Source organism: Pinus tabuliformis, chromosome 7 (genome assembly GCF_031772625.1).
Source record: "Pinus tabuliformis cultivar Carrire ecotype Pingquan chromosome 7, CPIR1, whole genome shotgun sequence".
NCBI lineage: Eukaryota > Viridiplantae > Streptophyta > Pinopsida > Pinales > Pinaceae > Pinus > Pinus tabuliformis.
This window is the reverse complement of record NC_142293.1, coordinates 1,536,288,420-1,536,298,233: the sequence shown is the minus strand read 5'-3', so window position 1 is coordinate 1,536,298,233 and position 9,814 is coordinate 1,536,288,420. Positions and strand designations below refer to the sequence as shown.

At 32.3% G+C, this 9,814-nt stretch overlaps 1 pseudogene; it reads right to left on the bottom strand.

Moving 5' to 3' along the window:
• Positions 1-3,843: 3,843 nt before the first annotated feature.
• On the bottom strand, positions 3,844-6,562 carry LOC149253726 (L-type lectin-domain containing receptor kinase S.4 pseudogene; annotated as a pseudogene).
• Positions 6,563-9,814: the final 3,252 nt, after the last annotated feature.

Below are 9,814 nucleotides of genomic sequence, written 5' to 3'. Positions count from 1 at the left end.
TCATAGATCTGCATATCATATCTTTGTTTAGATGGACATAATGAATCACTTCTAGAGGCTACAGTTTCTTTTTTCTCCTTGTAAACAAATAAACCCTTACATCCATACCAACCAATACATTATGCATCCTGTCCTTACTCTATAACCTTCAATGCTTACATAAATACAAGTTTGTAGTTTTATAAAGTACACAAATAAAAAATATGTCCATACCAACCAACACATTTGTCTCCTTTACATAAGAAATCATGGTGTTGTCCATGCTTTTGATGCATTCCTCCTGTCATTTGTGCTGTAGATGATCCATCCTCTTGTCAATTAATGACTTGAACCACTAACTTGACACTGCTTCATTGTGCACTATGACATTTTTATCTAACTTCTTCAGAAAATGAGGAACTGATGTATACAAGCACTATATATGCAAGCACTGTATATGCAGAGTATACTCTGCACTGTATATGCAGAGTATACAAGCACTGTATATGTCTCAAATTTTATGGAGAAGAATCAGCAACTGTGGAGTATATATCAGATTTCAAGGCATTGGGTCAGCGATCAACTGTGGATCTAATTCAGATTTGAAGCATTCCATTTCATCATTTCCAGATTTCCTGTAACATGCCAGAGATTGTTTTATTTTTAGTTTATTGTTAGGATTTCATTCCTTAAAGCTAGTAGCTTTATTTCTCTGTAAAGTTGATCATTTTCAATGTAATAGGGGTTGGCTTTCGGGCCAAAGGGAGTAGTCTACCAAAAATCAAAGAAAAGGGTGTTGATTTCTTTGCTAAACAAAATCTAACCCATGTAGCATGCTTACAATAAATCCTCACTTAATTATATTATATGACTTGTCAAGATCAAATTCAAGGAAGTGAGCCTTCTTACTCATCTCCCTGGCCAATTTGATGCTCTGCAAGGTGATAATATTCTTTCTTATGATTTTGGAAGCTTGCGACTTGAATCATTTTCTTAAAATGTTTGTAATAACCTTGTGGGAGACATTGAGGAGTGTTATAGGCCTCCAGCCTCAAATTTCTTGGCATAGTAACATACTACAATGTTGACATCATCATAGTTTTATATCATCTCATGACACAAATGATTGGGAAATATAGAAAATATATTTTGTTAAATATTGATTGAATCTCATATCAAGGTTATAGTGTCTAAGTCACCTTTATGAAATTGTTGAAGTGATTTGCCTCTCCATCAACAAACTCTGGTTGATCAAAGACATGTTCACATATTTTAGAAACCTAAATGTGAGAACTAGATTGAGATTAAATGAAGATGTTCAATTCTGTGTACAGTTTCACCCATTGCTTATATACTTGTTTTAGTCCCTTTTAGCATTCAGTGAGTGAATTAGTGATCTAAGGTACCTCTTCTTTTCTTTTCTACTTTGCCTTATGGACCAGCATTGATCTCTTTTATATTTGCCTATGAATGGCTTGACATTGGTAATTCAACTATATGAATGAGTTATAGCTCATATTTAGCATGGCTCTTATTGATTTTGTCTGTATATCATTTAGTTGTGGCACGGTAATAGAATACGGTTATTTGCTTTTCTAAAGCATTAAACAAAGAGAGCGATTTGGTCACAAAATGAGAAATTTTGAATAATAATTCTAACGGTGCATCCATTTTCTATGGCTTCATTTCAAGCTTAAAAAGTGTATGTTGTAAATTTGTAACTTCCTTTTGTATCTATACACTACATCTCTGGAAGGGCAGGAATGGAAGTGAACAGATTCTTGAAATCTGCAAATGAATCTTCAGAGGAACAAACAGTGTTGTAGTGGGTAATAGACTGTCAAAGGATTTGATAAAGTCTGCGGATGAACCAACAGTGTTTTGGAATGTATTAAGTGAAAAGCAAAGCTATGTGAGCCAGAGGGGAGCCATCGAAAGCTAGACACACAAACCAGTGGCACCTCTATGTTTTTTGAATCTGCTCCTTTGGGCACTCATTTTGTAGTTCATGTTTCAAAACCACCTGATGCTTTAAACAAGCAAAATGCTCGAGATTTAATTTGAGTTACTCTTCCTCAAGGGAGAATACTCCTCCTGATAAAAGAAAAAGGTGTTGTGTGACAACAGATAGGTGGCAAAATTTGCGTTGTTTAAAGGATATCTGACAGATTTTCAGGGAACAGCTTCATGTCTCAGATTTTATGGAGAAGAATCAGCAACTGTGGAGTATATATCAGATTTCAAGGCATTGGGTCAGCAATCAACTGTGGATCTAATTCAGATTTGAAGCATTCCATTTCATCATTTCCAGATTTCCTGTAACATGCCAAAGATTGTTTTATTTTAGTTTATTGTTAGGATTTCATTCCTTAAAGCTAGTAGCTTTATTTCTCTGTAAAGTTGATCATTTTCAATGTAATAGGGGTTGGCTTTCGGGCCAAAGGGAGTAGTCTACCAAAAATCAAAGAAAAGGGTGTTGATTGCTTTGCTAAACAAAATCTAACCCATGTAGCATGCTTACAATAAATCCTCACTTAATTATAGTACACGATAATTGTCATATTTGTGCCTCTGGAAACATATTAATCTCGTTAACTGAGTTTCTTTGAATAAACAACTGTTAGTTTATTTTATCAGTTTACATGGAATGTTAAATTAAACAAAGCCATAGTAGCTTTAAACAGGTGCATTTTTCATTATTCATATACATTCTTGGAAAACACCACTTTGAAATCAATCTTTGTTTGTGTTAGATATGGATAATGACCTAGATGAAGCAATTCTCTTAATGACCTAGATGAAGCATATCTATGCCCTCTTAATTCTGACGTCATGGAATCTAGATATATCTGAGCTCAGATAAATTTATTAGTCGTACAAGAATACTTCATTAATAAATCTAGGGACTTCAAGTTCTAATGTGTAGTGATTTCACATTTGCTTAATAGGGAACTATTTCAACAGCTCTTTGAAGTTTATAGAGATTTGGTGTCTTTATCAATCAATAATACTTGATAGCCCAATTGGGTTTGATACATGTATGCTTTATGATTATTATTGCCAGGTCTGAAGGCTTAAGTTATGAAATCATTCATTTTAACTATCATCCGAGTTGGAATCTAAACATGAGTGGAGAGGTTCACTGCCCTACTCAGATTTTGTGGCAATTCCTGTTACTTTATGCTCATCCTTCAATAGTACCTATTCTACAGATGAGCTACTTTCACACATATATTATAGTTGTTATCAATCAAATTGTGCACCCTGTTTAAGTTATCTTCTCCTAACACATCCATTAACATTGAATTTGATATATCAAGACCAATCAAGGCCATGACCTTATCATTCATCTTGCCCCAGTCCTCCTACTTCACGATGTCAGACTTTGTGTCCTTCATACTGATTTCTACTCTCTTTCAATAAGCAAATATTCCATCTTCAACCTCCATAAATGGAAGTTGTGGCCATAGAATTTATCGATCTCTAAATGTCTAGATGTCATTTCTCCTACCACATATATCTTATTAGCCTCTCACTGAAGCTAGCTACCTCAAAATAATCACTACTACAACAACACAACATTGTCCAACTTGAGCTTCTTTACCTAGAAAATGAGATTTCTCTAGCTTTCTGATCAAGACCCCAAAACAAGGCCTCAAGAACACAAGATTCTGCAAACCAAGCTTCTTCAACTTGGCAACAAAGATCTCCCCCTTTGAAACCAACAACCACTTGATACTAAATTGTTTTACCTAGAGAGCAACCTATAGCAATTAGAGAAGAATCTACAGCAGAAAAATTGTGAAGATAAATAGGAAATTCAAAATATTTAAAACTATAACAAAGAAGTACATAAAGCAACAAGGATTGTTTTTTTAATATAGAGGGAACAGATGATTGTTCACCTTTTTTTCTATAAGGAATGTACAAACATTGAAACAATGTCGCCCCTAAAATCAGAAATACAATTGGGAAACAACTTTGTTTCTGAAGCACAAGAATGCAAGCCAGAGATTTCTTTATGCATTTCATATACAATGGAAACTGCTAGTTACACAGATAATGTAACTCGGCATATCTTCACACTTGAAAGAAACTCAACACACACTGTTATTTTTTTGTGACTTGTAAATATAATTTAAACATCAGAGAAGAAATTCTCCTCTAAATTTACACTCTGTTGTATCAGATAATCAAGCCATTTGCTGAGATGAAAAACTGGGTCAACTGAAGAAAAATCACTACATTTTGTTGCATCAAATACTCTTTGAAGATTAGTAAAACTGCACACAGTTTGTCTACACTCAGCAATCATAGACTTCAGATCTGTTAGCCTTTTTTTCTGATATATCAAAAGGAAAACTCCAAGCTCTGTATCTCTGGAACTCCAGCTCTTAGTCTGTTTGAAGAGGAAGTAACTCATCATTGGCCAGTCCAATAAACAAGAAGACATGGATCATGCACCAACGGACCAAAATAAATATGTTTTTTCAACAACAGTTACTCCATGACTTGTTTTAATTACACACACCTTTCAAGCTGTTGCTGCTAACAGTGAAAGTGGTGATGTTCTATCCGGTGTGAAAACTAGCCTACCATCTGAGCTTTTGTTAGGATGTGAGATAGCAATAGATGAACCATGCTTGTATGAAGAAAATGAAACAATGAATTCATCAAGATTTTCAGTTCTTGTAGGTGTGTCTGCCGAAGGAGGTTCAGAAGGTGGCACAGGATGTGCTTTATCGCCTGCAAGCATTTGCACTACTTCTCTCATACTAGGTCGAGCTTCGGGATGAGGATGGGAACAGAGCAAACCCAGTTCAAGAACGAGCCCAACTTCTTCAACAGGGTACTCATTAAGAAGTCTAGGATCAACTGCTTCCAAAAGCTTTCCCTTGGAATGAAACTCTCGAACCCAGTCAACCAAAATTAATTCTTCGGGAGACATCTTCGGCTCAATGGGTCTTCTTCCACAAGCCACTTCAAGCAATAAAGCCCCAAATCCGAACACATCAGTGCTTGTTGTGGCCTTACCAGTACGAGGAAGCTCTGGAGCAAGGTATCCAATAGTTCCAACTACATGGGTGGTGTGAGGATTTGAACCATGTTCATATAAACGAGCAAGCCCAAAGTCCCCTAACCTGCCATTCAAATATGCATCTAATAATACATTGCTTGCTTTGACATCTCTATGGGCTACTGTCTACTCCCATTCTTCATGAAGATAAAGCAAAGCCGAAGCAACCCCTTTCAAAATTGTATACCTCTGCGACCAAGTCAACATATTCGGTGTGCTCTCAAATAAGAGCTTGTCAAGGCTACCATTTGGCATGTAATCATAGATAAGCAGAAGCTCTTCCTTATACCGACACCAACCTTGAAGCTGAACTAAGTTCCTGTGCCTCAGCCAGCCAATGCTTGCAATCTCTGCAATAAATTCCCTCACCCCTGGCATGGATTCATGCGAAACCCACTTCACTGCAACTTCCCGCCCAGTGCTGGGAATAACGCCCTTATAAACCCTGCCAAAACCTCCAAACCCCAGCAGCTGTTTGTCCCTAAATCCCTTTGTGGCCACTTTAAGTTCACTGTAGGGGAATCTATGAGGACCATATTCAAGCTCCCATTCTTCAATCACCTCACTCTGTTGAATCCCCCTAATAAGGTAAACTGCTGCCAAACTTGCAAGAAGTGTGATACTTACGGCAGCTATGGATACCTCAACTATGAACCTTCTAGTCTTCACCATAGAATTTGCAGATGTAATCTGAGGAAGCTTTGAGAGTTCAAGGTCCTGTGCAGGCCCATTCATCCTGAAACTCCATCCGAGAACTAGAAGGCGATGAGCACTAGAAAGCAGCCCTGTGGATGCTGAAAACCCAACATACATATAATCAAGAAGGACATCTGAGAGGTTAACATGAATAGATATCAATGGGAGATCAGGCTTGGTCATCCCCCCTGGTACAACACTTACATTAAGCCTATTCTCTGCACCATCAAAATCTATCCAACACTGAATACTCTTCTGATATTTCAGATTAAATCCCTGAACTGTCCCATTACCAGTTCTGTACCCAGCTGTCGTGGACATATTTGATATCAAACTGTTGATATTGATACCCACATGGTTATCATCAATATCACCAAACTCAAAATCCTTAGTAGTATCAAACTCCACCGCAAATATATGATTATAATCCTTCCCATTGCTGGAAGCATTGAAGAGGCCGAGGTACTGACTGGTCAAAGTTCTGTGCAATTCCTTAAACGGGGACAACAGAAAGGCTATACCGTGACCTCCAAGAGTTGGGTACCGTGGGACAATGGACATAATGAAGGTCGTACTGAAAGAAAGAGTGGAATTATTCAAAAAATTCTTGAAGCGTAAAGGAAACGGATAAAAGGCATGGCCCAACATCAACTGTGTGACGTTTGTGAGCTCTAGGACTCCTGCAGGATTGATGTTCGCTATTCCATCCAGGTTGAGATTTCTGTTTCTGAATCCATTGTAAACAAAATTGTCGAATTGGGCCAATGCAAAAACAGAGTTCAAACAAAGAAAAAAGAGCCATGAAAACATCCAGGGCATTCGATGAAACGGCTTTGCCTGATGAGATACAGGATGGTGGAGATACATGGATCGAAGCGCGGCTTGAAACGCAATGGCCCTGGCTGCTTTGACGGCCGAGCTGCAGAGCGGAATTGCAGAGCGGTAAGCCAGCACAGCGGAATCGCAGAGCAGAGCGGGAAGTGAGCTACAGAGCGGAATCGCGCGCGGGTGACCATTTCGAACCGGCCATAATACTCCCCGCATGAATTCCAGCTTGTCCCTGATCGGTCAGGGGATGTCAGGCGCTCTAACTGCATTCAGATTTTTTTGTCAGGGAATGTCAGGACTGTCAGGGGAGGGTGGCGGAGGATGGAGACATTCCCGGTGGCCGGAGCCGGACGATTTTCCGGCCGGTGCTGGAAAACGGGCCATTCTACAGCCTAGGTAGACTACTCCTATATATATATCATGTTAATACTTTTTATCATTTATATGATTTTTTAAATTATTTTAATAGAAAAAAATAATACTTAAAATAAATTTTTAATTATATTTTAGGTTTGGTAGACATAAGATTAGAAATAAAAATTCCAAAATAAAAAAAATTCATCAATTTTGATAATTTAATCATTTATATTTATTTTTTAAATCATTTAACACCAAAAATTTGATAAATATATATATATTTTTTTAAATAATATTTGACAGATGAATCATCACCCAGTGAAAAATTTACATCCATACCAAAATTTAATCAAGAACTAAATAACATTAAAGAAAAAGAGAAAAAACTTTTGAAATGGGGCAACCTTGACAAAGACCCATCTAACAAAAAGTTTAAGTGAGCAAATAAGAAAAGACTATTGTACTTCTTTCCTATTTATTAAAATTTTAATATTTGTGGTTTAATACTTTTTTCCTTAAAAAAAAAACATAATTCTACTTAATTATAAAATCACATTATGTATAACCATACTTAATATGTATCGTGTAAAGTAGATCTACCAAATTGATCTTTCCAAACTAGCACATGTAATTTATAAAATCAAAATACAAAAATTGAAAAGTTCAGTAAAACGATAACATATGAACTCTACGAAAAAAATAATTTAGGAAAAAGATTTTGACGAACATAACATAATTCACTCTATTAAAAAGAAAAAATCTAGGAAAAAACAATGTAAACTTTGAAACGGGAACTATAAACTCAAAACGGGAACTCTGGCAAAAAAACCCCGTAAAAACATCAAAAACAGTGCTAAAAACGAAAAGTATTGATGCTAGAATAACACCTTTTTTTTTTCTTTCTTTTTTCTTTCTTTCTTTCTTTCTTTTTTTTGGGATAAATTTTCAACATGTTTTAAAAATGGCGGTGAAAATCAAATTTTTTGTGCAAAAATTGTCCAAAAAACACCCTCAAAATGAAAAGTGTTGATGTTCGAATAACACTTTCTTTTCTTTTCTTCTTCTTCTTTTTTTTTTAATATCAATGGTAAATTTTAACAAAAAGTGTTGATGCTGGGATAACACTTTTTTTTTCAAGAGTAAAATTTCGACCTTTTGAAATAATGGCGTTAAAACAATGAAAAACACAAAACAAAAAAAAGTTAAAAAAATACAAAACATAAATTAAATTATATACTAAAAACAAAACATAAAATAAAATTAAAAAAAAACAAATATATAAAAAAAGACAAATATATATATATATATATATATATCAAAAAAAAAAATCAATCATAAAAATGTTTAAAAAAACAAAATTAACCTATAAAAAGTAAGAATTAAAAAACTAAAAAATTATTAACAAGTAAATAGTAAGAAAAACATATTTAAAAAAAAAATTATCTTGTAAACCATAAAAAAAAAAAAATCAAGTTCTTTTATTTATTATTATTTTTTTTAAATGTTGATTACTTAAAAAACCAAATATAAATATATATATATATATATATATAAGAGACAAATAAATAAATATATATATATATATATATATATATATATATATATATATATATATATATATATATATATAAAATCAATCATAAAAATATTTTAAAAAACAAAATTAACCTATAAAAAATAAGAATTAAAAAACTAAAAAATTATTAACAAGTAAATAGTAAGAAAAACATATTAAAAAAAAAAAAAATTATCTTGTAAACCATAAAAAAAAATCAAGTTCTTTTATTTTTCTCTTTTTTTTTAAATGTTGATTACTTAAAAAACCAAATATATATATATATATATATAAAACAAAAAAAAAATGTTAAAAAAAATCTCATAAACCATAAAGGAATTTGGAAAAAAAAAAAAAAAAATAAAAAAAAAAAAATTAAAATTAAGTAAGTAAAAATAGAAAAATTTAAAAAAAATTAAAAATAAAAAAAAAAATTAAAAAAACAAATAAATAAAAATTAACAAAAAAAATTAAAAAACAAATAAAAAATATTAAAAACAATAAAAAAAAATTAAAAAAAACAAATAAAAAATTAAAAAAAACAAAATAAAAAAATATATAAAAAATAATATAAATATATAAAAATATATATATATATATATATATTTTTTTTATATTTTGATTTTTTTTTTAATTTAATAAACCCAAACTTTTTTATTTAAAAACAAAAAAAAATTAAATTTGAAAATTTTAGACCTTTTATTTTTTTTTAAGAAAATTAACAAAAAAAAATTTTCAAAGAAAAATTACCTCGTGCCACCTGGCCACCTGTGGTGGCGCGGCCCTAGGCGGAGGGTTTGCACCCTCCACCGAGGCCGCGCCAACATGGGCGACCAGGGCGCGAGGTCATTTTTTATTTTTTATTTTTTAATAAAATTAAAAAGTGTTTAAAACTATTGTTTTAAAAAAAGTTTAAAATTTTAAAATTTAAATTTTTATTGTTTTTAAATAAAAGAGCTAGCGCTTAAAAAAAAAGATACATATTTTTTTAAAACTTGAAATGGTTTTTTTTGTTGGTTTGTTTGTTTTTTTTTAAAAGATATATATATATTTAAAATTTTCATATTTTTTTTGTTTTTTATTTATTTTTATTTTTTATAATTTGTGTGTGTCTGTTTTTTTTTTAAATGTTTTTAATATTAATTTTACTAGTTTTTTAATTTTTTTGGTTAATTTTCTAATTTTCTATTTTTATTTTTTAATGGTTTTTTATTTTTTAATTTTTCTATTTTTACTTACTTATATATATATATATATAGATATAGATATTATTTTTATTTTTATTTTTCCAAATTCTTTTATGGTTTATAAGATAATTTATT